The sequence below is a fragment of the Cherax quadricarinatus genome, chromosome 12 (genome assembly GCF_038502225.1).
Source record: "Cherax quadricarinatus isolate ZL_2023a chromosome 12, ASM3850222v1, whole genome shotgun sequence".
Lineage (NCBI taxonomy): Eukaryota > Metazoa > Arthropoda > Malacostraca > Decapoda > Parastacidae > Cherax > Cherax quadricarinatus.
In genome coordinates, this window is record NC_091303.1 from 16,763,188 (window position 1) to 16,788,691 (window position 25,504).

General features: G+C 43.8%; 1 long non-coding RNA gene across 1 annotated transcript in view; it reads right to left on the bottom strand.

The window, feature by feature from the left end:
* LOC128686647 (uncharacterized) overlaps positions 1-4,513 on the bottom strand; it is a 72,813-nt gene extending 68,300 nt beyond the window's left edge. The window contains exon 1 of the long non-coding RNA XR_011391915.1: positions 3,950-4,513. This is a non-coding gene — a long non-coding RNA (uncharacterized lncRNA). The remainder of the gene's footprint in view (positions 1-3,949) is intronic.
* Positions 4,514-25,504: the final 20,991 nt, after the last annotated feature.

Sequence of the window (25,504 nt, forward strand, 5' to 3'; positions counted from 1 at the left end):
TAACATGAGAGAGGCTTCTGTCATGTCAGCCTTCATCAAAACCCGCTGCCGTAAAGAAAACTAATGTGTGGACAAGGCAGTATAATGATGGTATTTTGAAGTTTGATGTTATCGTCAATCCACAAAAATCTTAACACGAGAATATAAAATTAGATTTATATTAAATACGAAGTAATTTTTTTATTTACGAATCTCACATGCACGCAAGCGCCGGAACGCACGCACGCACACGCGTACACACAAGCACAGACACACGCATTAAAATCTGATTAAGTCTGTTTGGTCTACTGTTGAGCGCACTGGCCTCAGTGAAGAATTAGACATGTTAAACATTAATGTATTAGTAAATATATCTAGATGTAACACATGTATCCAGTTCACCTTGTCGGTACACTCACTGTCCGCGGTGTGTCTAGCCACGGGTGCAGCCCCGCACCACTCGCTGACTGTGGTGTGTCTAGCCACGGGTGCAGCCCCGCACCACTCACTGTCCGCGGTGTGTCTAGCCACGGGTGTAGCCCCGCACCACTCACTGTCCGCGGTGTCTCTAGCCACGGGTGTAGCCCCGCACCACTCACTGTCTGTGGTGTGTCTAGCCACGGGTGTAGCCTCGCACCACTCACTGTCCGCGGTGTGTCTAGCCACGGGTGTCTCTAGCCACGGGTGTAGCCCCGCACCACTCACTGTCTGTGGTGTGTCTAGCCACGGGTGTAGCCTCGCACCACTCACTGTCCGCGGTGTGTCTAGCCACGGGTATAGCCCCGCACCACTCACTGTCCGCGGTGTGTCTAGCCACGGGTGTAGCCCCGCACCACTCACTGTCCGCGGTGTGTCTAGCCACGGGTGTAGCCCCGCACCACTCACTGTCCGCGGTGTCTCTAGCCACGGGTGTAGCCCCGCACCACTCTGTCCGCGGTGTCTCTAGCCACGGGTGTAGCCCCGCACCACTCACTGTCTGTGGTGTCTCTAGCCACGGGTGTAGCCCCGCACCACTCACTGTCTGTGGTGTCTCTAGCCACGGGTGTAGCCCCGCACCACTCACTGTCTGTGGTGTCTCTAGCCACGGGTGTAGCCTCGCACCACTCACTGTCCGCGGTGTGTCTAGCCACGGGTATAGCCCCGCACCACTCACTGTCCGCGGTGTGTCTAGCCACGGGTATAGCCCCGCACCACTCACTGTCCGCGGTGTGTCTAGCCACGGGTGTAGCCCCACACCACTCACTGTCTGTGGTGCGTCTAGCCATGGGTGCAGCCCCGCACTTTGAGCTATGACTATCGTCTGTGAAATAACAGAAAATAAAGATCCAAAACCACAGTGCTCTATATTAGTTGAATTGAAATTCTTGCAATCGAAAGATTGAAACCCTCAAAACTAAACAAATCAAAAGTCACAAACAAAACATGCACGAACTGAAGTCATCAGCACAAGCTTTCATTAAATAATCCGCTCTTGTGATAGAGCACATACTGTACCTAAATAATTTGTGGAAGTTAAAAAAGCGTCCCCCGGTGATAAAACTGTCTCTCAGGATACCATCAATTGCAGAGGATGTACAGTTTCAGCGGGTTTGACGTGTACAGTCTGCTGGAGGATTTACTACCCAATTTGATGGCATCACTTACTCCCCGGTATAATACTGTTGGTTTATGTGATACCTGGGAAAAGTGCGACTTTTATGGAAGACTAAGAGCTTGATCATATCAACAAAAAAAAAAAAACAGCTTCAAACATACAGTGCGCCGAATGTTTTTGTGGCTGGAAAGTAGAGAGGACTGAGATACCGTATTTCGCGGCTTATTAGGCACATGCTTTTTTCCATAAAATGTCTCCAAAAACCACCCTGCGTCCTAAAAACTGAAGGTCATTGACGGGAGCTGTAAGTCTGGGGTGTGGGTTGGGCTGTAGCTCTACCAGTTACGTCCGATACCGAGCCATTGAAACTAAAACAAGTCATATAAGCCGCGAAATACAGTAATTGTAAGCAATTAAAAGTGACAGAGCAGCAATAATGACCGGAAGTGGCGGAGCCATGAAGAAAACAAAGGTAGCAGGTAACAGTATTTAAAATCACTATTTAATTACCCTGAAACTGGTTTCTAAGGGTATTCCTGACACTTTCCGTGGGATTCTGTTAGTGAACATGATTGATATCTTAAAAGAAACTCACTCCACACTCGGCAATTCGAAATACTATGGATACAAATGAGCTGATCATTTCCATTTATCGCATCCTGGGGCAAAGTCAGTACAAAGATTTGTAAGCTAAGAATGGAGATTCATTTTATCTTTTGAAAAGGAAATAAATTGCCAGATTTGTTTTGTAATGATAATTAGATAACGATGACATTTAGCAGCCATTTATTTCACGGCAAAACAAACTTAATGCTAAGTTACAAGGGAAACAAAATGATGTGATCAGTCACTTAAAAAAAAAATAGTACTGTGGTAAGCCAGACTTCAAATTGACCGCCTTAATAAAGTGTAAACAAAATAAAAGGTGTTATACAGTCTCATCTCTAACAAATTTTTTCACTATTTTGCTGAAAAGATTGAAATTTCGAAGGAAAAACACTGGTTAATACAGACATTTTTAAGATGCCTGAATATCGTAGGTTAGAACTTGACCTGAACAAGTAAACAAGTCGCTCCATCGTATATCTGACAGTACATTAAAAATCAGTCACAAATCAACTTAGTTATTTTCTTCGTTCAATGTTTCAATAAGAAACTCGGTTCCGCTGTTGCTCCCTTTATAAGCTGCAGGTGTGAAGATGGTTTTTCCACCTTGACAAGGTTAAATAAGAAAAAGTTAACAGCACAAAGGACGCATGCGTGTAGCACTATCATCGTGTGAACCTGATTACTCCAAAATAGCAAGCAGGCTCATCACTGATCAGTAAATTGCAAAATAATTGTCAGTTTCATTTGTGGAATATTTAATTAGAAGAATAAATCTCCTTTAAAGTAATACCGATTGGCTCGAGTTAACGAGTCAAAAATATATCAATTAGCTTACCTGATGTGTCAAGTCCGGTTTTCACTTTTAATTTTTCTTCAAGGTAAAAAACCAATATCATTTGATAATTTACTGGGGTGGTAAGTGAGGCTGCCAAGCGAATGTAATTTGAAAATTAGATTTTGAACAAAATAGTTTGGGGAATACTTTACTAAACGAAAGTAAGAGCTCGGGAGACCTCGCTCTTGGTAGGGTTTTGACAGTCGCTTGTCTAGGAATAAAGCTAGCTGAAGGAAGACATCGATGTCCTCCTCAACTTACAGGAGGGAAGAAATTCATCACTTTCCATTTGGATTGAAGTTATGATCCTTAAACAAGACTGACCAAGGGAAGGTCCCGAGAGATGTCAAAGTCCATTTCAAGAGAAATTTGTTGATTTTAAGAACCTAATATTCGTACCCGCGGTAAATGCTTCGTAGATACTTCTGAACTTTGGAGAACGACAATGACAGGCGGTGTAAAGTATGAACTTATCTTACTGGTGACGTGTTGACGGTCCCACGATGAGTTGTTTAACTTTTACTCACCTGTAAGGTAAATGTTAAATATTAATTAACGAGTTTCAGCAGTAATTATACAATTAAAACTACACATTCTGTAAGCAGTTATCGTTTTATTCTCCAGCCTTCACTTTGAAGTATCCCTAGTTATACCTTTCAACTGCTTTTAATGTAAGCCTTCCCAGTTATCCCCTACAGCTTGCGCCTTACTGTAAGTATCCACAGTCATATTCCTCGTATGCACATAATACAGGTATCCCAGTTATACCGTTCACTCGTAGCTGCAAGTATCTCGACAAATACTTTAATTATTAACTAATTAACGAGTTTATTTTTATGCTCTGTAATTAATTCTTACCCTACAGAGTAACAATTAATTACATGGCATAAAATTTAAACTAAGATTATCATCTTTCCGCAGTTGAAACTTACCTTTCCATGGTGGATGATGTGTGGATGACTAGTGTAGCCAGGCGGTGTGGAGTACCCAGGTGGTGCTGGGGCCCAGGTGGTGCTGGGGCACAGGTGGTGCTGGGGCACAGGTGGTGCTGGGGCACAGGTGGTGCAGGGTACCCAGGTGATGCGGGGGGGGGGGAAGGACCAAGGATCATAAACGCTATTTGTGCTTCATCACTTTGCCACCAACACTTTGCCACCGACACTTTGCCACCGACACTTTGCCACCGACACTTTGCCACCAACACTTTGCCACCAACACTTTGCCACCAACACTTTGCCACCAACACTTTGCCACCAACACTTTGCCACCAACACTTTGCCACCAACACTTTGCCACCAACACTTTGCCACCAACACTTCGCCACCAACACTTTGCCACCAACACTTTTAAAAAGCACGACTAACATTTTTGTTCTGTGGACTACACGAGGACCATTCAGCCCGCATGTCGTGCATACTTTAATAACTGAAACCCGAATTCAGTTAAGCTTTGAGAAAGAAAGAGTGACGACCCTCCTCCAGTGAACGGACAGCCAGACACACTGGGCTCTGTAAAGTTTCACTTCCATCTCCGAAGCTGTTCATGAGCTGATACCTCTTGAGTTGAGACCTCGACCTCTCCCTTTGAACACTTTATACCTATCATTAATATTAATCAGGCTAAGTACTATTTACCATTGATATATATCTGCAGCATGACTACAGCATACTATGCGATATGAGGCATGTCTGATCAGTTTGTGTTTTAGTGGCGAACAACAAGCTGTATGCCTGAATAATTCAATGACTTTCACTCCGAACCAGTGGAACTGACGCTGAGCTTCCAATAAATGTGATAAATTTAATTTCAGTTTTCTGTTTTGCCGGGGATAATTGCTCAGTTTTTTAAAACTAATTACTCGTTATAACACATGCAATATGTACAGTTACTGTGTGTGAGAACAAACATGTTTACGTGTGTGTGTGTGTGAGAGAGAGAGAGAGAGAGAGAGAGAGAGAGAGAGAGAGAGAGAGAGAGAGAGAGAGAGAGAGAGAGAGAGAGAGAGAGACTCTAGTAAACACTCGCATGCTTTCACACACACTTAAAAATCATGTTAAGTATGTGTGAAAGCATGAGCGTTGTTTTTGCTTTTCGAAAAACTGGATATATCAACATTATGCTGCTCTCCTATTCACTACGATAATTACACAGTGGGAATAAAAGCTAACTATATTGGTGTTGTTAGGTGGGAGACAGGAGACACATGACTGGGGACATTACATATAAAGTCCTCGCCAATTTTGTGAGAAGCAATAGATTATATTCGGAACTAAGGTCTACAAGACTAAAAAGATTTCAAGTGACAAGTTCTTCAGTACTTAACTGTTTATAAGGTTTTTTTTCTAATGGTTTGGAGTGTTGTTGGACTATGAGCATGGTGACATGAAGGGATTCAGGGGAACCTAAGGTCTCCCACCTATAGGTGGGAGACCTTAGGAGATGTTGAGATGTTGAGATGTAGAGATGTTGCAGTTCGGGTGTCCCTCTGAACGGTGATGTCAGCAAGCTTCTAGCAAGACAGTGATTGAATGAGTGACGGTGAAAGTGTTTCCTTTTTTACGGATCACCATATCTCGGTGGGAGACGGCCGGTGTGTTAAATAAAATATTATTAGCTCTGTATTTTTTTATGAAGAGAAAGCACTAGACTCATGTGGGCCATTAAGCACAAGATGTGGTGAAGACTCGATCCTGAGAGATATGCACCTGTCGGGGTATGTGCACCAAGAGATATACACCTTTCGATGTATGTGCAATGAGAGATACATACCTTTCGGTGTATGTGCAATGAGAGATATACACCTCTCAGTGTATGTGCACTGAGATATACACCTCTCGGCGTATATACCCTACTGAGATGAGGAATGACATAAATGCGCAATACCTGGTTATTAGGGTGAGATGGAGGAGTATTACTCAGCCCTGGAGGCACCGACTCTATGGTCGAGTCTGGTTGGCTAGTGTAATGGTGAGAAAGTATGCGCGGAATGACAATACCCTTTGGCAGATCTCCTGAAGGCAATAGTAGGGAATATTTTACTGGAGTGGAGGGGAAAATAATTGTTCAGGGATTCTCGCGTGGTGGTGGTGAAGGGGTGCTCATGCGAGGTAGTGAAAGAGATGCTCGTGCGAAGTAGTGAAAGAGATTCTCATGCGAGGTAGTGAAAGAGATGCTCGTGCGAAGTAGTGAAAGAGATTCTCATGCGAGGTAGTGAAAGAGATGCTCGTGCGAAGTAGTGAAAGAGATGCTCATGCGAGGTAGTGAAAGAGATGCTCGTGCGAAGTAGTGAAAGAGATTCTCATGCGAAGTAGTGAAAGAAATGCTCGTGCGAAGTAGTGAAAGAGACGCTCATGCGAAGTAGTGAAAGAGATGCTCATACGAAGTAGTGAAAGAGACGCTCATACGAAGTAGTGAAAGAGATGCTCATGCGAAGTAGTGAAAGAGATGTTCATGCGAAGTAGTGAAAGAGACGCTCATACGAAGTAGTGAAAGAGATGCTCGTGCGAAGTAGTGAAAGAGACGCTCATGCGAAGTAGTGAAAGAGATGCTCGTGCGAAGTAGTGAAAGAGACGCTCATACGAAGTAGTGAAAGAGATGCTCATGCGAAGTAGCGAAAGAGATGCTCATGCGAAGTAGTGAAAGAGACGCTCATGCGAAGTAGTGAAAGAGATGCTAATGCGATGTAGTGAAAGAGATGCTCATGCGAAGTAGTGAAAGAGACGCTCATGCGAAATAGCGAAAGAGACGCTCATGCGAAGTAGTGAAAGAGATGCTCATGTGAAGTAGTGAAAGAGACGCTCATGCGAAGTAGTGAAAGAGACGCTCATGCGAAATAGCGAGAGACGCTCATGCGAAGTAGTGAAAGAGATGCTCATGCGAAGTAGTGAAAGAGACGCTTATGCGAAGTCGTGAAAGAGACGCTCATGCGAAGTAGTGAAAGAGACGCTCATGCAAAGTAGTGAAAGAGATGCTCTTGCGAATTAGTGAAAGAGATGCTCATGCGAAGTAGTGAAAGAGATGTTCATGCGAAGTAGTGAAAGAGATACTCATGCGAAGTAGTGAAGGAGACGCTCATGCGAAGTAGTGAAAGAGATGCTCATGCGAAGTAGTGAAAGAGATGTTCATGCGAAGTAGTGAAAGAGATGTTCATGCGATGTAGTGAAAGAGATGTTCATGCGAAGTAGTGAAAGAGATGCTCATGCGAAGTAGTGAAAGAGATGTTCATGCGAAGTAGTGAAAGAGACGCTCATGCGAAGTAGTGAAAGAGATGCTCATGCGAAGTAGTGAAAGAGATGCTCATGCGAAGTAGTGAAAGAGATGTTCATGCGAAGTAGTGAAAGAGATGCTCATGCGAAGTAGTGAAAGAGACGCTCATGCGAAGTAGTTAGACACTCATGCGAAGTAGTGAAAGAGATGTTCATGCGAAGTAGTGAAAGAGACGCTCATGCGAAGTAGTGAAAGAGACACTCATGCGAAGTAGTGAAAGAGATGTTCATGCGAAGTAGTGAGAGAGATGTTCATGCGAAGTAGTGAAAGAGATGTTCATGCGAAGTAGTGAAGGAGACGCTCATGCGAAGTAGTGAAAGAGACGCTCATGCGAAGTAGTGAAAGAGACGCTCATGCGATGTAGTGAAAGAGATGCTCATGCGATGTAGTGAAAGAGATGCTCATGCGATGTAGTGAAAGAGATGTTCATGCGAAGTAGTGAAAGAGATGCTCATGCGATGTAGTGAAAGAGATGTTCATGCGAAGTAGTGAAAGAGATGCTCATGCGAAGTAGTGAAAGAGATGCTCATGCGAAGTAGTGAAAGAGATGTTCATGCGATGTAGTGAAAGAGATGCTCATGCGAAGTAGTGAAAGAGATGCTCATGCGATGTAGTGAAAGAGACGCTCATGCGATGTAGTGAAAGAGATGCTCATGCGAAGTAGTGAAAGAGATGTTCATGCGATGTAGTGAAAGAGATGTTCATGCGAAGTAGTGAAAGACATGCTCATGCGAAGTAGTGAAAGAGATGTTCATGCGATGTAGTGAAAGAGATGTTCATGCGAAGTAGTGAAAGACATGCTCATGCGAAGTAGTGAAAGAGATGCTCATGCGAAGTAGTGAAAGAGATGCTCATGCGAAGTAGTGAAAGAGATGCTCATGCGAAGTAGTGAAAGAGACGCTCATGCGAAGTAGTGAAAGAGATGCTCATGCGAAGTAGTGAAAGAGATGCTCATGCGAAGTAGTGAAAGAGACGCTCATGCGAAGTAGTGAAAGAGATGCTCATGCGAAGTAGTGAAAGGGATAATCATGTGTGTTAGTTTATAATAGTTTATAATAGTTTTCCTTATGTTTAGATAATGTTTTGTCATTTTAGGTAGGAATTATAATCAGTACGTGTCGGGCTTACATACGTTACTTCCTTTACCTATTGGTAATTGGAATTAGTCTTCTACCAAGAGAAATGCTGAGGACACTTATTGGACAGGAGACAGTAAAATACAAGTACACTGGACCTGTTATACTTACCTGGACGAGGTCTTGGTAACACTTGGTACTTGGGTCCATTACCAGGATAAATGATCCGGCGCCTATATACAATGGGTCAGTTTGACTTGACACGAGGGATGAATACACGGAACGTGACACTGATAGGCTCCAGGGCTTAGTAACTTTCCACTAGGATCCTGGTGTCTTGAGCTGGTGGTGACATCAGCACAGTACGTCAATCAACGTATGTCCTTCTTAATAATAAGAGCTGTAGCCATGTTTAAATGTCATTATATCACTGTAACTGACATTCACTTATTTTTATTGCAGCAACGTTTCGCTCTCTAGGAGCTTTGTCAAGCCGAAACAGTTGGACAAAGCTCCTGGAGAACGAAATGTTGATACAGTAAAAATGTTGCATCAGTCGCACATGTGTCCTTTTACCTAACATAAAGAATGCTGTGTCTATCTTAAAAACCCAGAGAAACTATTAAAGCACACGATAAATGGATGAGACAATGCCTTTTCTACTCAAGAAAATGTCATCAGTTAACCGGGTTCTCTGGATGAGCTGTCACTATATTTGGCTATGTTGTGCCCTTTCTAAATTCTAGTACAAGACTGCTCCAGGGCCTCAAAACTCGGTTTTCCCAGTTTACAATGACCGGCTCATCTCGGTTCAGTGTTTCTAGATTGCTGGAAGGAACATCAGTCACTATGACATTCATAATACTCAAAAATGCTGTTAGACCTAGTGAGAACCTGTGTCTCAAGCTCTCTTACCACAGGTGTCACCTGGGTTTGCAAGTAGCATCTGGCACATGACACTCTCACAGTGCAAATATCATCTCACAAGACAGAAGAGCGCCGTTACACCACCTTTTATGCCACTTTGCAAATAGGGAGGGAGCTGTTACATAAGCCTCTCGGTCACGTAGGAACAAGGAAAGAAAAAACTCTTAAACTTTCTCTAACAGTCTACTGACAGTGGAACAAATTCCACCGCACTATTTATAATTACTATGCATTTAAGATTATATAGTTAGGTTTAGGAAAATAGTTGATTGTCACAGTTTTCTAAGGAGAGAGAGAAGATGCAATGTGTCTTATCCTCCCAGCCACTTAAAAGAGGATTTGAGTAAATATTTTTAAATGTTTAAAGTGTAAGTCGAACTCCCATTATCAAGCTAAGCTCTAAGTATTTTTAAGTGTCACGCTTAATATAAATTATTAGGAAACTGCTACTTTTCTCCTCTGATTGTAGGACTGTAACCTCTGTGTGTTAATGAAGATTATTAAATATAAATATATTTTTCCATCTATATTTCTAAACTTATTCAAAATTTGATCTCAAAAGTTCCCAATAAATTATTAAGTGTTGTTCCTGTATTAATATAATATTGCATTAGTGTTAATAATGGCTTAATAAGTGATACTTGGAGAGTGGTGAACAAGTGCAGTAGTTAACCCGCAGAGGGAGGATCATTATTCTGGCTAATTACTAATAATTAAAGCCCCAGGAATTAATGGATTCTTTGACTATCTGCCTCACAAGACACCTAAACATACAAAGGAATTTGGACAAGTTGCAGGCCTGGTCCAGAAACTGGCCCTTGGAGTTCAGTCCCACCAAGTGGAAAGTCATGAAGATCGGGGAAAGGAAAAGAAGACCGCAGACAGAGTACAGTCTAGGTGGCCAAAGACACCAAACCTCTCTCGAGGAAAAGGATCTTAGAGTATGTATAATACCGAACACATCACCTGAGGACCACATCAATCAAATAACTGCTGCAGCATATGGGCAACTAGCGAATCTACGATTAGTATTCCGGCATCTCAGTAAGGAGTCGTTCCGAACCCTGTACACCGTGTACGTCAGGCCTATACTGAAGTATGCAGCTCCAGTTTGGAACCCACACCTTATCAAACTTGTCAGGAAACTAGAGAAAATGCAAAGGTTGCAACGAGGCTATTACCGGAGCTAAGGGGCAAGACCTATGAGGAGAGGTTAAGGGAACTCTACCTGACGACACTGGAGGACAGGAGGGACAGAGTACATGATAACGACATACAAAACACTGAGAGGATTCGACAAGGTGGACAGAGACAGTATGTTCCAGAGATGGGACACAGCAGCAAGGGGTCTCAGCTGGAAGTTGAAAACTCAAATGAGTCACAGGGATGTTAGGAAGTATTTCTTCAGTCATAGAGTTGTCTGGAAGTGGAATAATTTGGAAAGTGAGGTAGTGGAGGCAGGTACCATACATAGCTTTAAGAAGAAGTATGATAAAGCTCATTGAGCAAGGAGAGAGTGGACCTAGTAGCGACTAGTGAAGAGGACGGCCCAGGAGCTATGAATCGACCCCATTAACCACAATTAGTTGAGTAAGCACACACACACAAACACACACACACACACACACACACACACACACACACACACACACACACACACACACACACACACACACACGTACAAACATAAAAAATATATATAACCAAAGTTAAGCGTACGTACAGATGTAAACACAAACAAAGATAACATCAAGACACGAGCACCGCTGATATACAAATACTTAGTACCAGACTTTCATGAACTCGCTTACATGAAAGGTCTCGTGAGATCAGTATTTTTAATAAATTTGCACATATTTTATCTCAGTTCAACATACCCAGGAAAGTATACTGATTATAAAGCTCGTCTTCCTTAGCAGCACTGTTTTTATTTTTAGCCGATTACCTTCAATAAAGCTACAGTGTTAATAAAATGCAAACGTGATTATTCGTCTGTGCATTTTTACGGTCTCTGTTACACGAAACTTAAAATTAACAAAGATTATCCAGCTGCTGTGAGGAATATCTCGGGGTAACTCTCCCAAGGGAAGGTATCCACTGAGCAATCCTCACACGAGGAATATCTCAGTGAATACCTACCTTGTAGGGGATACACAGAAGTATTCCTCACACTGCTCTTGTAGTTCCAAGGAAAATTAATTCATATTTTTGTTTTTAATTTAGCTTTCTCTATATTCTGATATATTTCTTGTTTCAGGATAGAAAAAGAGATTTTTTCTATCTTTCTTACAACAATATTATTTTTTTAGATGAAAATTAAAGCATATTTAACATATGTGACCTGAGGAGTGCAGAAAACACCCAGCTACGTGTTCAACAGGCGAGAAGTTTAATATAAACAAGTCCACAAACAGGCGGAAAATCTAACCGAGAACTAGTGTAAGGCAGCGGAAAATTAGTTGTAGAGCTGAAGGACCCATTTCAGCGGCGTGGGTCCTGTGTGTACGTAATTGGCTACTCCACCAAGCAGGCGTCCCGCTGAGACAGTGGCAAAACTCTGCAAAATATTGTTAACATTGAGCGTCTCTTAAGGAAAACAAACGAACACAAAGTCACAATAGTTACGGAGCGTCAGGGACTTTCCTTCCTACGGAGCGTCAAACGCTTTTCTTTTCACCTCTGCAACATTTTCTAAACTAAAAAAAAAAATCGACTTATGATTTAAAAATGTTTATGTACACATACGATATATGGGGAGAAATAACTAAAACGTCTGAATATAAATATGAACAAAGGTTCTTCTAGTTCCTTCAAACGAAGGGTATATACTCATAGGGGTGTATATATCTCAGTATATATAGTATAAAATAGCATTTAAGATTAGATTAAGGTAGGTTAATTTAGATTTAAGGTTAATGTCGGCTCATTTAGATTAAGATGTGTTAGGTTAAATAGATTAGTTTAGGTTAAGATGGGTTAGGTATGGTTAAGATAGGTGATGTTAGCTTTGGTCAAGCTAAATTAGTTAAGGAATAGTTAGGTTGGGTTAAATTTTAGTAAACTATTTCCTCGAACTAGCATTTTCTAGTCCTACTTAACCTAAGCTTAAATGCTATAAGCTGAAATCTTACTTGTATATTAAATTCATTTGCTATGTAAGAATATTTTACTGGTTGATCCGTAAGTAACAACATGACTTATGAGAATAAACAGATGCTCGAAAATATTGACAACTTTCCTGATGAGTTAGGGAGAGAGAGGATCAACGCAGGCTTTTGTTTCCTCACTGATTAATTTTATCAAATACAAATGAGTAAGGTTGTAATGTACGGCTACCGTATTCAATATGAGAGTTACATAGCGGGAACAAAAGCTACCTATATACATGTTTCTCCTGTTATATTGTACATGCGCCCACATTATGTTTGTATGTGCTATTTAGGGTTCTTTAATTGCTGTCTTATCTGCTGCTTTCTCTGTCTTCCTCGTGAGCATACACAGTGCTGTTCGCAGCTGGCATAAATATATCTTAGGATGAGATTTTGTGCCTGATAAATGAGTTCATTTCTGAAGTTTGATGTGCATCGTTCATGGGATTTGGATTATATTGAGGTTGACAGAGGGAAATGGATACGAATGTGTTCGTTTTGGACACCTTCACTGAAAATGGGCCTTCATCACTTCAAAATTCAGAAGGAATATGAGAGGAGACAAGCTATATATAGGGTCATGAGAGAAGTTGTAGTAGTAGCAGTGTTAATAGTAGTAGTAGCAATTAGTAATAGTAGTAATAATTAGTAGTAGTAATTAGCAGTTGTAGTAGCAATAATTAGTAGTAGTAATCAGTAATAGTAGTGGTAGTAATTAGTAGTAGTAATTAGTAATAGTAGTAGTAGTAATTAGTAATAGTAATTAGTAATAGTAGTAGTAACAGCAGCAGCAGTTGTAGTAGTGGTATTAGTAACAGTAGCAGCTGCAGCAGTAGTAGCAGTTGCAGCAACAGCAGCAGTAGTAGTAGTGGTAGTAACAGCAGCAGCAGTAGTAGTGGTAGTAACAGCAGCAGTAATACTAGTAGTGGTAGTAACAGCAGCAGTAGTAGTAGTGGTAGTAACAGCAGCAGTAGTAGTAGTGGTAGTAACAGCAGCAGTAGTAGTAGTGGTAGTAACAGCAGTAGTAGTAGTGGTAGTAACAGCAGTAGTAGTAGTGGTAGTAACAGCAGCAGTAGTAGTAGTAGTAGCAACAGCAGCAGTAGTAGTAGCGGCAGCAACAGCAGTAGTAGTAGTGGCAGCATCAGCAGCAGTAGTAGTAGTGGCAGCATCAGCAGCAGTAGTAGTAGTGGCAGCAACAGCAGCAGCAGTAGTAGTAGTGGCAGCAACAGCAGCAGTAGTAGTAATGGCAGCAACAGCAGCAGTAGTAGTAGTGGCAGCAACAGCAATAGTAGTAGTAGTGGCAGCAACAGCAGCAGCAGTAGTAGTAGTAGTGACAGCAACAGCAACAGTAGTAGTAGTGACAGCAACAGTAGTAGTAGTAGTAGTGGCAGCAACAGCAGCAGTAGTAGTAATGGCAGCAACAGCAGCAGTAGTAGTAGTGGCAGCAACAGCAGCATTAGTAGTAGTGGCAGCAACAGCAGCAGAAGTAGCAGTGGCAGCAACAGCAGCAGTAGTAGTAGTGGCAGCAACAGCAGCAGTACTAGGAGTCGGTCAAACACGCCGGAAATGGAGAAGTGTGTACCTTGTAGCCAGGTTTATGATCAGTTATACAAGGGATATTAAGGTCGCAATTCTCTTGGCCGCTACTATCAAAAATATGTACTTTCACCTGCTTAACATATTTATTTATCAATTATTCTATTTTTTAGAGATAGTGTCAGGGGCCCAAGACTGTTCAACCGCCTCCCAGCATACATAAGGGGGATTATAAACAGACCCTTGGCTATCTTCAAGAAGGCGCTGGACAGGCACCTAAAGGCAGTACCTGATCAGCTGGTCTGTGGTTCGTACGTCGGTTTGCTTGCGGCCAGCAGTAACAGCCTAATTGATCAGACCCGTATCCACTAGGAGGCTTGGTCACAGACCGGGTGGCGGGGGCGTTGATCCCCGAAATCCTCTCCAAGTCTACTTCAGGTATAGTTCGTATAATCATGAACTATTTAGTGGGTATAATCCATGATGTGAATTTAGTTGGGTTGTTGTACACTCGTCAGTTCATTATTATTATTATTATTATTATTATTATTATTATTATTATTATTATTATTATTATTATTATTGGGAGGCAGTCAGTCTTGATCCAAGAAAAGAAAGGATTGCTCCCTTTTCTTCGATCAGGGACACTTCACTAAGCATCATAGCATCTCCTCCCTCCCTCCTCCCCCTGTCTTCTGACAGGAAAACATACTCCGCTCACTGGTACCCTTAAACCTCATAAGAAATAGTTGTTTTTTCAGCCGTGGCCGCGAGAGAATTTCAAAGTGTAAGTCAATATAAACAGTGAGGCGTAGAGTACTGATTATCGTTTCTTGTTCAAGCACGACCTCGTTGAATTCTCGAGGTCTGCGAAGTTACACATATTATATGTTATTAAAGTTAATAATGTCAGAGGCCTGGCTACCCGCCCTTGAAGCGTCAACACTCCCGGACACTTGGATTTACTCTGTTGTCAAGTTCATTTGTTTTCCTTCCTATTCATTTTATGCACTTCTTTTGCCCATTGATCATGCTTCATTATGTTGAGTATTTATTATAGCTTCTGTTGTATTAGTTCAGAGTCTTCAAAATAACAGTGAGGGCATCACGCAAGATCGAAAAATATTTACATTGTTTCTTACTTTTTAATGCGGGTCATTCTAAAAGCACAACTCATACTGTTAGTGTATATTTCACTCAACGATGCGAAGTGTTTATTTATTAACTAAATATGTTGATATTCAACTAGCAAAGAATTTGTTCGTCCTTCCACGAAGTACTAGTTATCTTCGATCCAAGGAACAGCAAGGACCCCTGGCATCAGTGAACCTCCCATGAACGATTAGTATTTATAGAATAATATATTTTAGGTAATAAATCTATATAAAAGACGCTTCTCGGGGTACATTGGGACAATCTTTTCCTGGTTATTTACATTATAGAAATAATTGATTTACACAATACTTTAAAAGTCATTTACATAAATTCCAATTTATAGAGGAAATATATTATTCATTTTACATTTAATTTTAGCATACTGGTAAAATGTTTTCTTAATCACGAGGCGCGAATTAGAGGAAAATGTTCACAGTGATACTTCGAGCGCTTGCTGTCATTCCAATAATACTGCTATAACAAACCATACCACGGGCGAGGATAGAACCCTCGGGGACAGAACACTGCCCTTAGCGGAAAACTTTGATACGTGTGACTAGCATATAAGAGAAAGAGTCGTTTAATAATCTTAATGAAAAGTATTTCATTGGCTTGTAATGTAATTGTCAACCACTAAATTGAATCTAGCAAAGTTGAGTTATTCCATCCATTCGGAATGGAATACTGACGTACACGCTATTGTACATAAAATTTGAGAATTAAATGATATGAGCTTAGCAAATATGTGGTTAGGAAGCAAGTGACACTTGTTGCTGCCGAGTGAAACGGCATTCTCAGTTAAATATGGATGCAGTATTTGGGTAATTGTTTAATGCAGTCCTAATAAATATTTGCCAGCTTGCCGCTACAAGTCATAGGCAATTTCACCTGTGTTAAGCTTAAGTTGTCTCGTTCCTAATGCAAACAGAAACAATCTGAATTAAAATAAAGAAATTCTAGTTAATTTGAACCTTTACTGTATATTTAATATTATTACACATGGCAGTGTATGATTATTTAAATATAAATGATATCCAATTCGCCGTCTCTGGGTTGACCATCCCTGAGACATATTGCATGCATTATCATCATCATGATTCTTGCAGTGTCATACTTGATTAAATTTGTTACTTTTTTGCTTTCTTCGTGTTTTCGTCGGTCACCAAATTTCACAGTAATATGAGGCAGTCATGGCACTTATTACATGGCTGCTTTGCCCAGGGTCGTAGTTGTTCACCAGAGGCTGCCTCACTGTGGCTGCTTCCCCAGAGCTTCCTCGCCCAGAGCTGCGGCTGGACTCCTTCGCACCACACCCCGGGCTGTGGCTGGCCTCATTGAAGCTGCCTCATTTTGCTCAAGATTTTATATTCTCATTACCCTATTGAAACCTCCCAACTCAGGCTGACAGATTGTTAGATTACGTATGGTGACTCTTCTTGTGTGATGGAATGGGAGAGGAAAATACTGTTAGCTTTTGATTCCCCTATGTAACTAATGTATAAAATCGAGCAGCAGCATACTTCTAACGTATCAGTTTTTGCTAAATAAAAAAGAATCGCTCGGCTAGCCCACACATTGATGATTTTCAGGGTCAATGTGAGCGCAATACCTTTCCAGGGTGACGAGCATGACCCAGCGCACCTAGGTCAACTGGGGTTGTTTAGTCAAGCGGGAATATACCACACAGAAAGCGAGGTAAACACCGGACCGTATTATTCTCTGACTCATCATCATCGTCTTACCCATCTCTCTCTCTCTCTCTCTCTCTCTCTCTCTCTCTCTCTCTCTCTCTCTCTCTCTCTCGGATGAACCTGGATCTGCAAGATTCCAATGTTTTATGATTATTAAAGCTTTTCTTATTCGCGTTCAATCAGAGTTAAGCGGTGATTAGTTTCCTGAACTAAGTTATAGCTGATTCAGAACGTTGTGGTTTACCCTTCACCTGCTCACCCTGAGGCTCACAACTATAGTGGCCAGAGTTTCAACTTCTTAGTGTTGTGTAACCGTTAAAGGTTTTAGTCTTATCATTCAATTTAAGCGCTGAATCCGTACGGGCCATTCAGCGCAAGGATCTGGTGTAGGCTCAATCCCCCATCCACTAACAATTGCCAATCAGGCTCTTGGTGTTATTAAAGATTTCTTTGTGTGTCAACACAAGAGACGACAGCAAAAAATTTCAATAAATGTTTTTTTGTTTATTATATGTCGCCCTCGATGTTCTTAGGCCTGAATTTAGGTGATGCAAAGTACTTAGAAGTCGATTCATTGCCTAAGTCCGCAGTATGTTCAGGCAGCCAAGCATGAAATTCACGAGCTCTCATATTTCCATTAAATCGCCAGTGCATACAAGTTTCAGGATATAACCTGTTACCTAAAGCTTTCCAAAACTAATCCATTGTAAAAACAGCACTTCTCTCACTGCTTGTTAACTCGAATGGAACGTTTAATTAGATACGCGTTCTTCATCTTCCACTCAGGCACCACCTCCCCCCCTTCTCCCACTCCTCTTCCTTCCTCCCTCCCTCCCTCCCTCTCTCTCTCTCTCTCTCTCTTTCTCTCTCTCCCTCTCCATCTAAGAATACCGATACCCAGCTTAATGAAATTTTTAAATAATTGTCTAGGTTGACAATGTTGACCGATGCGACCAGAGAGCCCGGGGATCGAATATGTGATCAACTCATAGGAAATTGCAACATCGAAAGTTCTTCAAGCGTGAAGGGCGATCTGTTCTCTGTCCCATTTGCTTGTTGGAACTTCCAGACGTGTTATATAGTGCTTCACCTACTGTTTTACTCTGACACAACGGTACACACAACGGTACACAACGGTATAAAATATGGCGTCTCCTATTTTACACTAAGACAATGGTAATGAGTGCTACACTTTTTCTACACTAATACAACGGTGCTCGCTGCTTCACTTGTTTTATACCAACACAACGGTACACAGTGCTACACTTGCTCCACACTAACACAACGGAATGCATTTCTACACTTCCTGTACAACACAAACACAACGGTACACAATACGGTACAAAATGTTATACTTTCCGTTCTACACTAACGGTATACACAAAGATACACAGTATTTCAGCTCCTGTTCAATGCCACAGCAAAGTAAGACAACGGTACACAGAATGGCACAAAGGGCTTCGTCTCCTGTTTCACACTGGCATACTTACGTTTCAGTTTACAGATTAAGAGTTCGTATCGTACCTCAGTTCGTTTCAGAGCCCAGCCCTATGTAAAGTGCATTACCACTTACCACACAGATTGTGACCCACAACAGTTGAAGGACACCCAGGTACCAATTTATCGAGAGGGAAAGAGAGGCAGCAAGTGTAGGGAGACTTGCCCATAGGTCTTGCCACGTCTTGAAAATAGAATTCAGGCTATTTATTTTTGAGAGGTGAAAGATCTACCAAAAGTAAACTCATTGTCTCATCTTGTTGACATTCTTGGATACTCACTGTTTTCCATCACACCACCAGACCTTGCATGCTCTCTCTCTCTCTCTCTCTCTCTCTCTCTCTCCATCTCTCTTCCATCCCACCACCAGACCTTGCATGCTCTCTCTCTCTCTCTCTCTCTCTCTCTCTCTCTCTCTCTCTCTCTCTCTCTCTTTCTCTCTCTCCCCATCTCTCTTCCATCCCACCACCAGACCTTGCATGCTCCCTCTCTTCCATTCCACCACCAGACCTTGCATGCTCTCTCTCTCTCTCTCTCTCTCTCTCTCTCTCTCTCTCTCTCTCTCTCTCTCTCTCTCTCTCTCCATCTCTCTTCCATCCCACCACCAGACCTTGCATGCTCCCTCTCTCTTCCATCCCACCACCAGACCTTGCATGCTCCCTCTCTCTTCCATCCCACCATTAGACCTTGCATGTTCCCTCTCTCTTCCTTCCTACCACCAGCCCTTGCATATTCCTTCTCTCTTCCATCCCACCACTAGACCTTGCATGCTCCCTCTCTCTCGTCCATTACACCATCAGACCTTGCATGCTCCCTCTCTCTTCCATTACACCATCAGACCTTGCATGCTCCCGCTCTCTTCCATTACACCATCAGACCTTGCATGCTCCCTCTCTCTTCCATTACACCATCAGACCTTGCATGTACCTTCCCTCTCTTTCTCTTCCATCATACCACCAGGCCTTGCATGCTCCATCTCTCGTCCACCACACCACCGGACTTTACATGCTCCATCTCTTCCATCCCGCCATGTTCTCTCTCGTTTCAGTCTCCTAGATTTTGCATTCTCCATCTCACTTCCATATTTCACTTCACTGTATTAACACACCATTAGTATTTGTCCCACTACACCTGTCTAGCTAACAACCTATCAAGATGCTTATCTGACCACGGGCCTATCTGCTTCTCATGCCTATCTACTTATCATTTCTGTCTATCACGCCTATCTACCCATCGCACTACCTACCCATCACGCTTGTCTACCAATCCTTCACTATACATCAATCCCATGTCTGCACAATTCGTTCTGTAATGTAAACACGTGGCAGACATTTCAAAAGTCATGCACCGCTCACCAGTATACATGACGCTGATCCTCATCATTTCCCTTCCCTACACACCTGCTTGGAACGCACTTAGTATCTTCCAGTTCAAACGCACTTTAATATTAAATCCTTTCACCATTTGTTAGATAACATATGTATTGCAAGTTATGTCCAATCCTTAAAATGTTATCTTGTTTTGTCCTTTTCTTGTCCTTTCCTCCTCTTGTCTTATTCTTCTATTGCCCTGTTCTCTCCTCTCTTCTACCATCCTCCTTAATAGTTACAAATTTAATTTATCTAAGAACATTTCCATATTTATAATTGGTTTACATTAACATGCAGTAGTTAGCATCGTCTATAAACTTCATCTATATTGTACAATGTACATGTATTAACTTAGAACAAACTCGTCCCTGAACATGCTAGTTTCTGTACTGTCTACCTATTTTGTGATCTAATTTTTATGTGACTTACCTTCTGTACGATCTCTTTCAATACCAGAGAGTACTGCACAAGCAAGGCAGCGGATACTGCTGGTGTGGCCCGCTACAGTGACACAGTCAGAGAGGCATCGGATGCTGCTGGTGTGGCCCACTACAGTGACACAGTCAGAGAGGCATCGGATACTGCTGGTGTGGCCCGCTACAGTGACACAGTCAGAGAGGCAGCGGATACTGCTGGTGTGGCCCGCTACAGTGACACAGTCAGAGAGGCAGCGGATACTGCTGGTGTGGCCCGCTACAGTGACACAGAATAGAAAGGCAACAGATACTGCTGATGTGGCCTACTACAGTGACAGACCAGAGAGGCAGCGGATACTGCTGGTGTGGCCATTACAGTGACAGACCAGAGAGGCAGCGGATACTGTTGGTGTGGCCCGCTACAGTGACAGACCAGAGAGGCAGCGGATACTGCTGGTGTGGCCCCCTACAGTGACAGACCAGAGAGGCAGCGGATACTGCTGGTGTGGCCCACTACAGTGACACAGTCCAGAGAGACAGCGGATACTGCTGGTGTGGCCCGCTACAGTGACACAGACCAGAGAGGCAGTGGATACTGCTGGTGTTGCCCACTACAGTGACACAGTCCAGAGAGACAGCGGATACTGCTGGTGTGGCCCGCTACAGTGACACACTCCAGAGAGACAGCGGATGCTGCTTGTGTGGCCCGCTACAGTGACAGATCATAGAGGCAGCGGATACTGCTGGTGTGGCCCACTACAGTGACACAGTCCAGAGAGACAGCGGATACTGCTTGTGTAGCCCGCTACAGTGACAGATCATAGAGGCAGCGGATACTACTGGTGTGGCCCACTACAGTGACACAGTCCAGAGAGACAGCGGATACTGCTGGTGTGGCCCACTACAGTGACACAGTCCAGAGAGACAGCGGATACTGCTGGTGTGGCCCGCTACAGTGACACAGACCAGAGAGGCAGTGGATACTGCTGGTGTTGCCCACTACAGTGACACAGTCCAGAGAGACAGCGGATACTGCTGGTGTTGCCCACTACAGTGACACAGTCCAGAGAGACAGTGGATACTGCTGGTGTTGCCCACTACAGTGACACAGACCAGAGAGGCAGTGGATACTGCTGTTGTTGCCCACTACAGTGACACAGTCCAGAGAGAAAGCGGATACTGCTGGTGTGGCCCACTACAGTGACACAGTCCAGAGAGACAGCGGATACTGCTGGTGTGGCCCGCTACAGTGACACAGACCAGAGAGGCAGTGGATACTGCTGGTGTGGCCCACTACAGTGACAGTCCATAGAGACAGCGGATACTGCTGGTGTGGCCCGCTACAGTGACACAGACCAGAGAGACAGCGGATACTGCTGGTGTTGCCCACTACAGTGACACAGACCAGAGAGGCAGCGGATACTGCTGGTGTTGCCCACTACAGTGACACAGTCCAGAGAGAAAGCGGATACTGCTGGTGTGGCCCACTACAGTGACACAGTCCAGAGAGACAGCGGATACTGCTGGTGTGGCCCGCTACAGTGACACAGACCAGAGAGGCAGTGGATACTGCTGGTGTGGCCCACTACAGTGACAGTCCATAGAGACAGCGGATACTGCTGGTGTGGCCCGCTACAGTGACACAGACCAGAGAGACAGCGGATACTCCTGGTGTGGCCCACTACAGTGACACAGTCCAGAGAGACAGCGGATACTGCTTGTGTGGCCCGCTACAGTGACAGATCATAGAGGCAGCGGATACTGCTGGTGTGGCCCACTACAGTGACACAGTCCAGAGAGACAGCGGATACTGCTGGTGTGGCCCACTACAGTGACACAGTCCAGAGAGACAGCGGATACTGCTGGTGTGGCCCGCTACAGTGACACAGACCAGAGAGGCAGTGGATACTGCTGGTGTGGCCCACTACAGTGACACAGTCCAGAGAGACAGCGGATACTGCTGGTGTGGCCCGCTACAGTGACACAGACCAGAGAGGCAGTGGATACTGCTGGTGTTGCCCACTACAGTGACACAGTCCAGAGAGACAGCGGATACTGCTGGTGTGGCCCGCTACAGTGACACAGCCCAGAGAGACAGCGGATACTGCTGGTGTGGCCCGCTACAGTGACAGATCATAGAGGCAGCGGATACTGCTGGTGTGGCCCACTACAGTGACACAGTCCAGAGAGACAGCGGATACTGCTTGTGTGGCCCGCTACAGTGACAGATCATAGAGGCAGCGGATACTGCTGGTGTGGCCCACTACAGAGACACAGTCCAGAGAGACAGCGGATACTGTTGGTGTGGCCCGCTACAGTGACACAGTCCAGAGAGACAGCGGATACTGCTGGTGTGGCCCGCTACAGTTACACTGACCAGAGAGGCAGTGGATACTGCTGGTGTGACCCACTACAGCGACACAGTCCAGAGAGACAGCGGATGCTGCTGGTGTGGCCCGCTACAGTTACACAGACCAGAGAGGCAGTGGATACTGCTGGTGTGGCCCACTACAGCGACACAGTCCAGAGAGACAGCGGATACTGCTGGTGTGGCCCACTACAGTGACACAGTCCAGAGAGACAGCGGATACTGCTTGTGTGGCCCGCTACAGTGACACAGACCAGAGAGGCAGTGGATACTGCTGGTGCTGCCCACTACAGTGACACAGTCCAGAGAGACAGCGGATACTGCTGGTGTGGCCCGGTACTGTGACACAGACCAGAGAGGCAGTGGATACTGTTGGTGCTGCCCACTACAGTGACACAGTCCAGAGAGACAGCGGATTCTGCTGGTGTGGCCCGCTACAGTGACACAGTCCACAGAGACAGCGGATACTGCTTGTGTGGCCCGCTACAGTGACACAGTCCAGAGAGACAGCGGATACTGCTTGTGTGGCCCGCTACAGTGACACAGACCAGAGAGGCAGTGGATACTGCTGGTGTTGCCCACTACAGTGACATAGTCCAGAGAGAAAGCGGATACTGCTGGTGTTGCCCACTACAGTGACACAGTCCAGAGAGACAGCGGATACTGCTGGTGTGGCCCGTTACAGTGACACAGACCAGAGAGGCAGTGGATACTGCTGGTGTTGCCCACTACAGTGACACAGTCCAGAGAGACAGCGGATACTGCTGGTGTTGCCCACTACAGTGACACAGACCAGAGAGGCAGTGGATACTGCTGGTGCTGCCCACTACAGTGACATAGTCCAGAGAGACAGCGGATACTGCTGGTGTGGCCCGCTACAGTGACACAGTCCAGAGAGACAGCGGATACTGCTTGTGTGGCCCGCTACAGTGACACAGTCCAGAGAGACAGCGGATACTGCTTGTGTGGCCCGCTACAGTGACACAGACCAGAGAGGCAGTGGATACTGCTGGTGTTGCCCACTACAGTGACATAGTCCAGAGAGACAGCGGATACTGCTGGTGTTGCCCACTACAGTGACACAGTCCAGAGAGACAGCGGATGCTGCTGGTGTGGCCCACTACAGTGACACAGACCAGAGAGTCCAGCACGGACAAGACAGCACCATTTATCGTTTTTCTCGTCCTTTCATATCCTGTACTAGGACACATGGTCTTAAAAGGATACAGGGTAAAAATACATAGGTTTCTTACTACCAGAAACATGTAAAACAAAAAGCCAAAATTGCAAACAGGAGATAAGTGTACACTGAACGGCAGCACCTCTGGCTGGTGCTAGCTTAGGCGGAGGATCGAACCTCCACCACTGACTCACGAAATCGTAATGACACGATTGCAAACAAATCATACCACGGACGGGGATAGATCCCGCGATCAGAGAGTCTCAAAACTCCAGACCGTCGCGTTAGCCACTAGGTTTCTCCACTACTGCTTGCGCTGATTGACCCATATGCCTGATTGAGCACTTCACATTACTAAAAAAAAAAATAGAATCGACCGAAGAACATTCGAATGGGATCCTTGAAGATCTCACGGAATATCATAAAATAAAATAAAATGAAATAGATTAAGTGCTGATTACGGGCCAACATGATCATAATAATTCTGCTCCTGTAATAATAATAATAATAATAATAATAATAATAATAATAATAATAATAATAATAATAATAACAATAATAATAATAATAATAATAATAATAATAATAACAATAATAATAAATTCTCGGAATTGTTCAACGTGACTTCACCACAACCTCATCAATCCTCCCCACGTGCTTCATATTTTTAACAAATATTTAATTTGCAGACTTATGAAAACAGTTAAGTATTGATTTGGTAATAGTGTTGTAGTTAAGTGGAACAATCTGTCAAGTGGGGTTACTGGGGCTAACTCTTTGAGTTTCTTTAAACATAAGCTGGACAATTGTATCAGTGAGATGGATTGAGTTTGATGAGGATCTGCCTAGCATCGACCTCTAGTATAATGTTTTTGACATACTTGATACATTTCTTCCCCTCCCATCATCTAACAACAATAGCATACATAGAACCTTCTAATATACTATCTAACATCAACATAAATTGAATTCGCTCTGCTGTATATCAGCAAGAAGTCTCGATTATATTCCATTAGATCTTCTACTATCTTCCTTTCCCACGTACCTCGTACGATCCTTCTATCTCGCACTAACATCGCCTTCACCGTCCCGGCCCTTGTCAGTCCCACCTCCTTCACCCACATTTAGCTACTCCACAGTGCCACGATAAGTACCTCGCTTTACCTTCTCCACCTACCACACACACTGCTAAATGGAGTTTTGACAATAAATTCAAAGGCAAGATGCAACCCACCACTGCAATCAAGGAAGAAACTTCGTTCTTGCTGAGCCCAAACATGTGTCACAGATTATCTTGGGAATCGCTTATTTGTCTCCTAGTCATTCTCTACCTTTTTTTCCCATTGTCTCTTTATTGTTTGCTATTTATCCCTACTTTCCATTCTAGGATACGTGTCTCTTCCTCTGGTTTCCTTTTTTTATCTCACGTATTTATCTTGTCCTACCCTTTCTCTTATTTCTTCTGATAAAATATTTCTCTCTCTCTGTCTTTATCATGTCTTCATCTTCAAATCATTTGGGCTGTTTGCTCAATCCTTATTTTTTCCTTTTATAACATTCTGCTTTGTTTTTGGTCATGTGCTTCCCGTTTTCCTTTCCTCTATATTACATCAAAATTCTCTCCCTCACTCCTTCCCTCCCTCCTTCCCCCCCTCCTTCCCTCCCTCCTTCCCTCCCTCCTTCCCTCCCTCCTTCCCTCCCTCCTTCCCCCCCTCCTTCCCTCCCTCCTTCCCTCCCTCCTTCCCTCCCTCCTTCCCTCCCTACTTCCCTCCCTCCCTCCTTCCCCTCTTACTGTATAACAGAGACCAAACTTCCCTAAGACATCAGTGTGTCCTGGTGGATCTCTTCTTAGCATT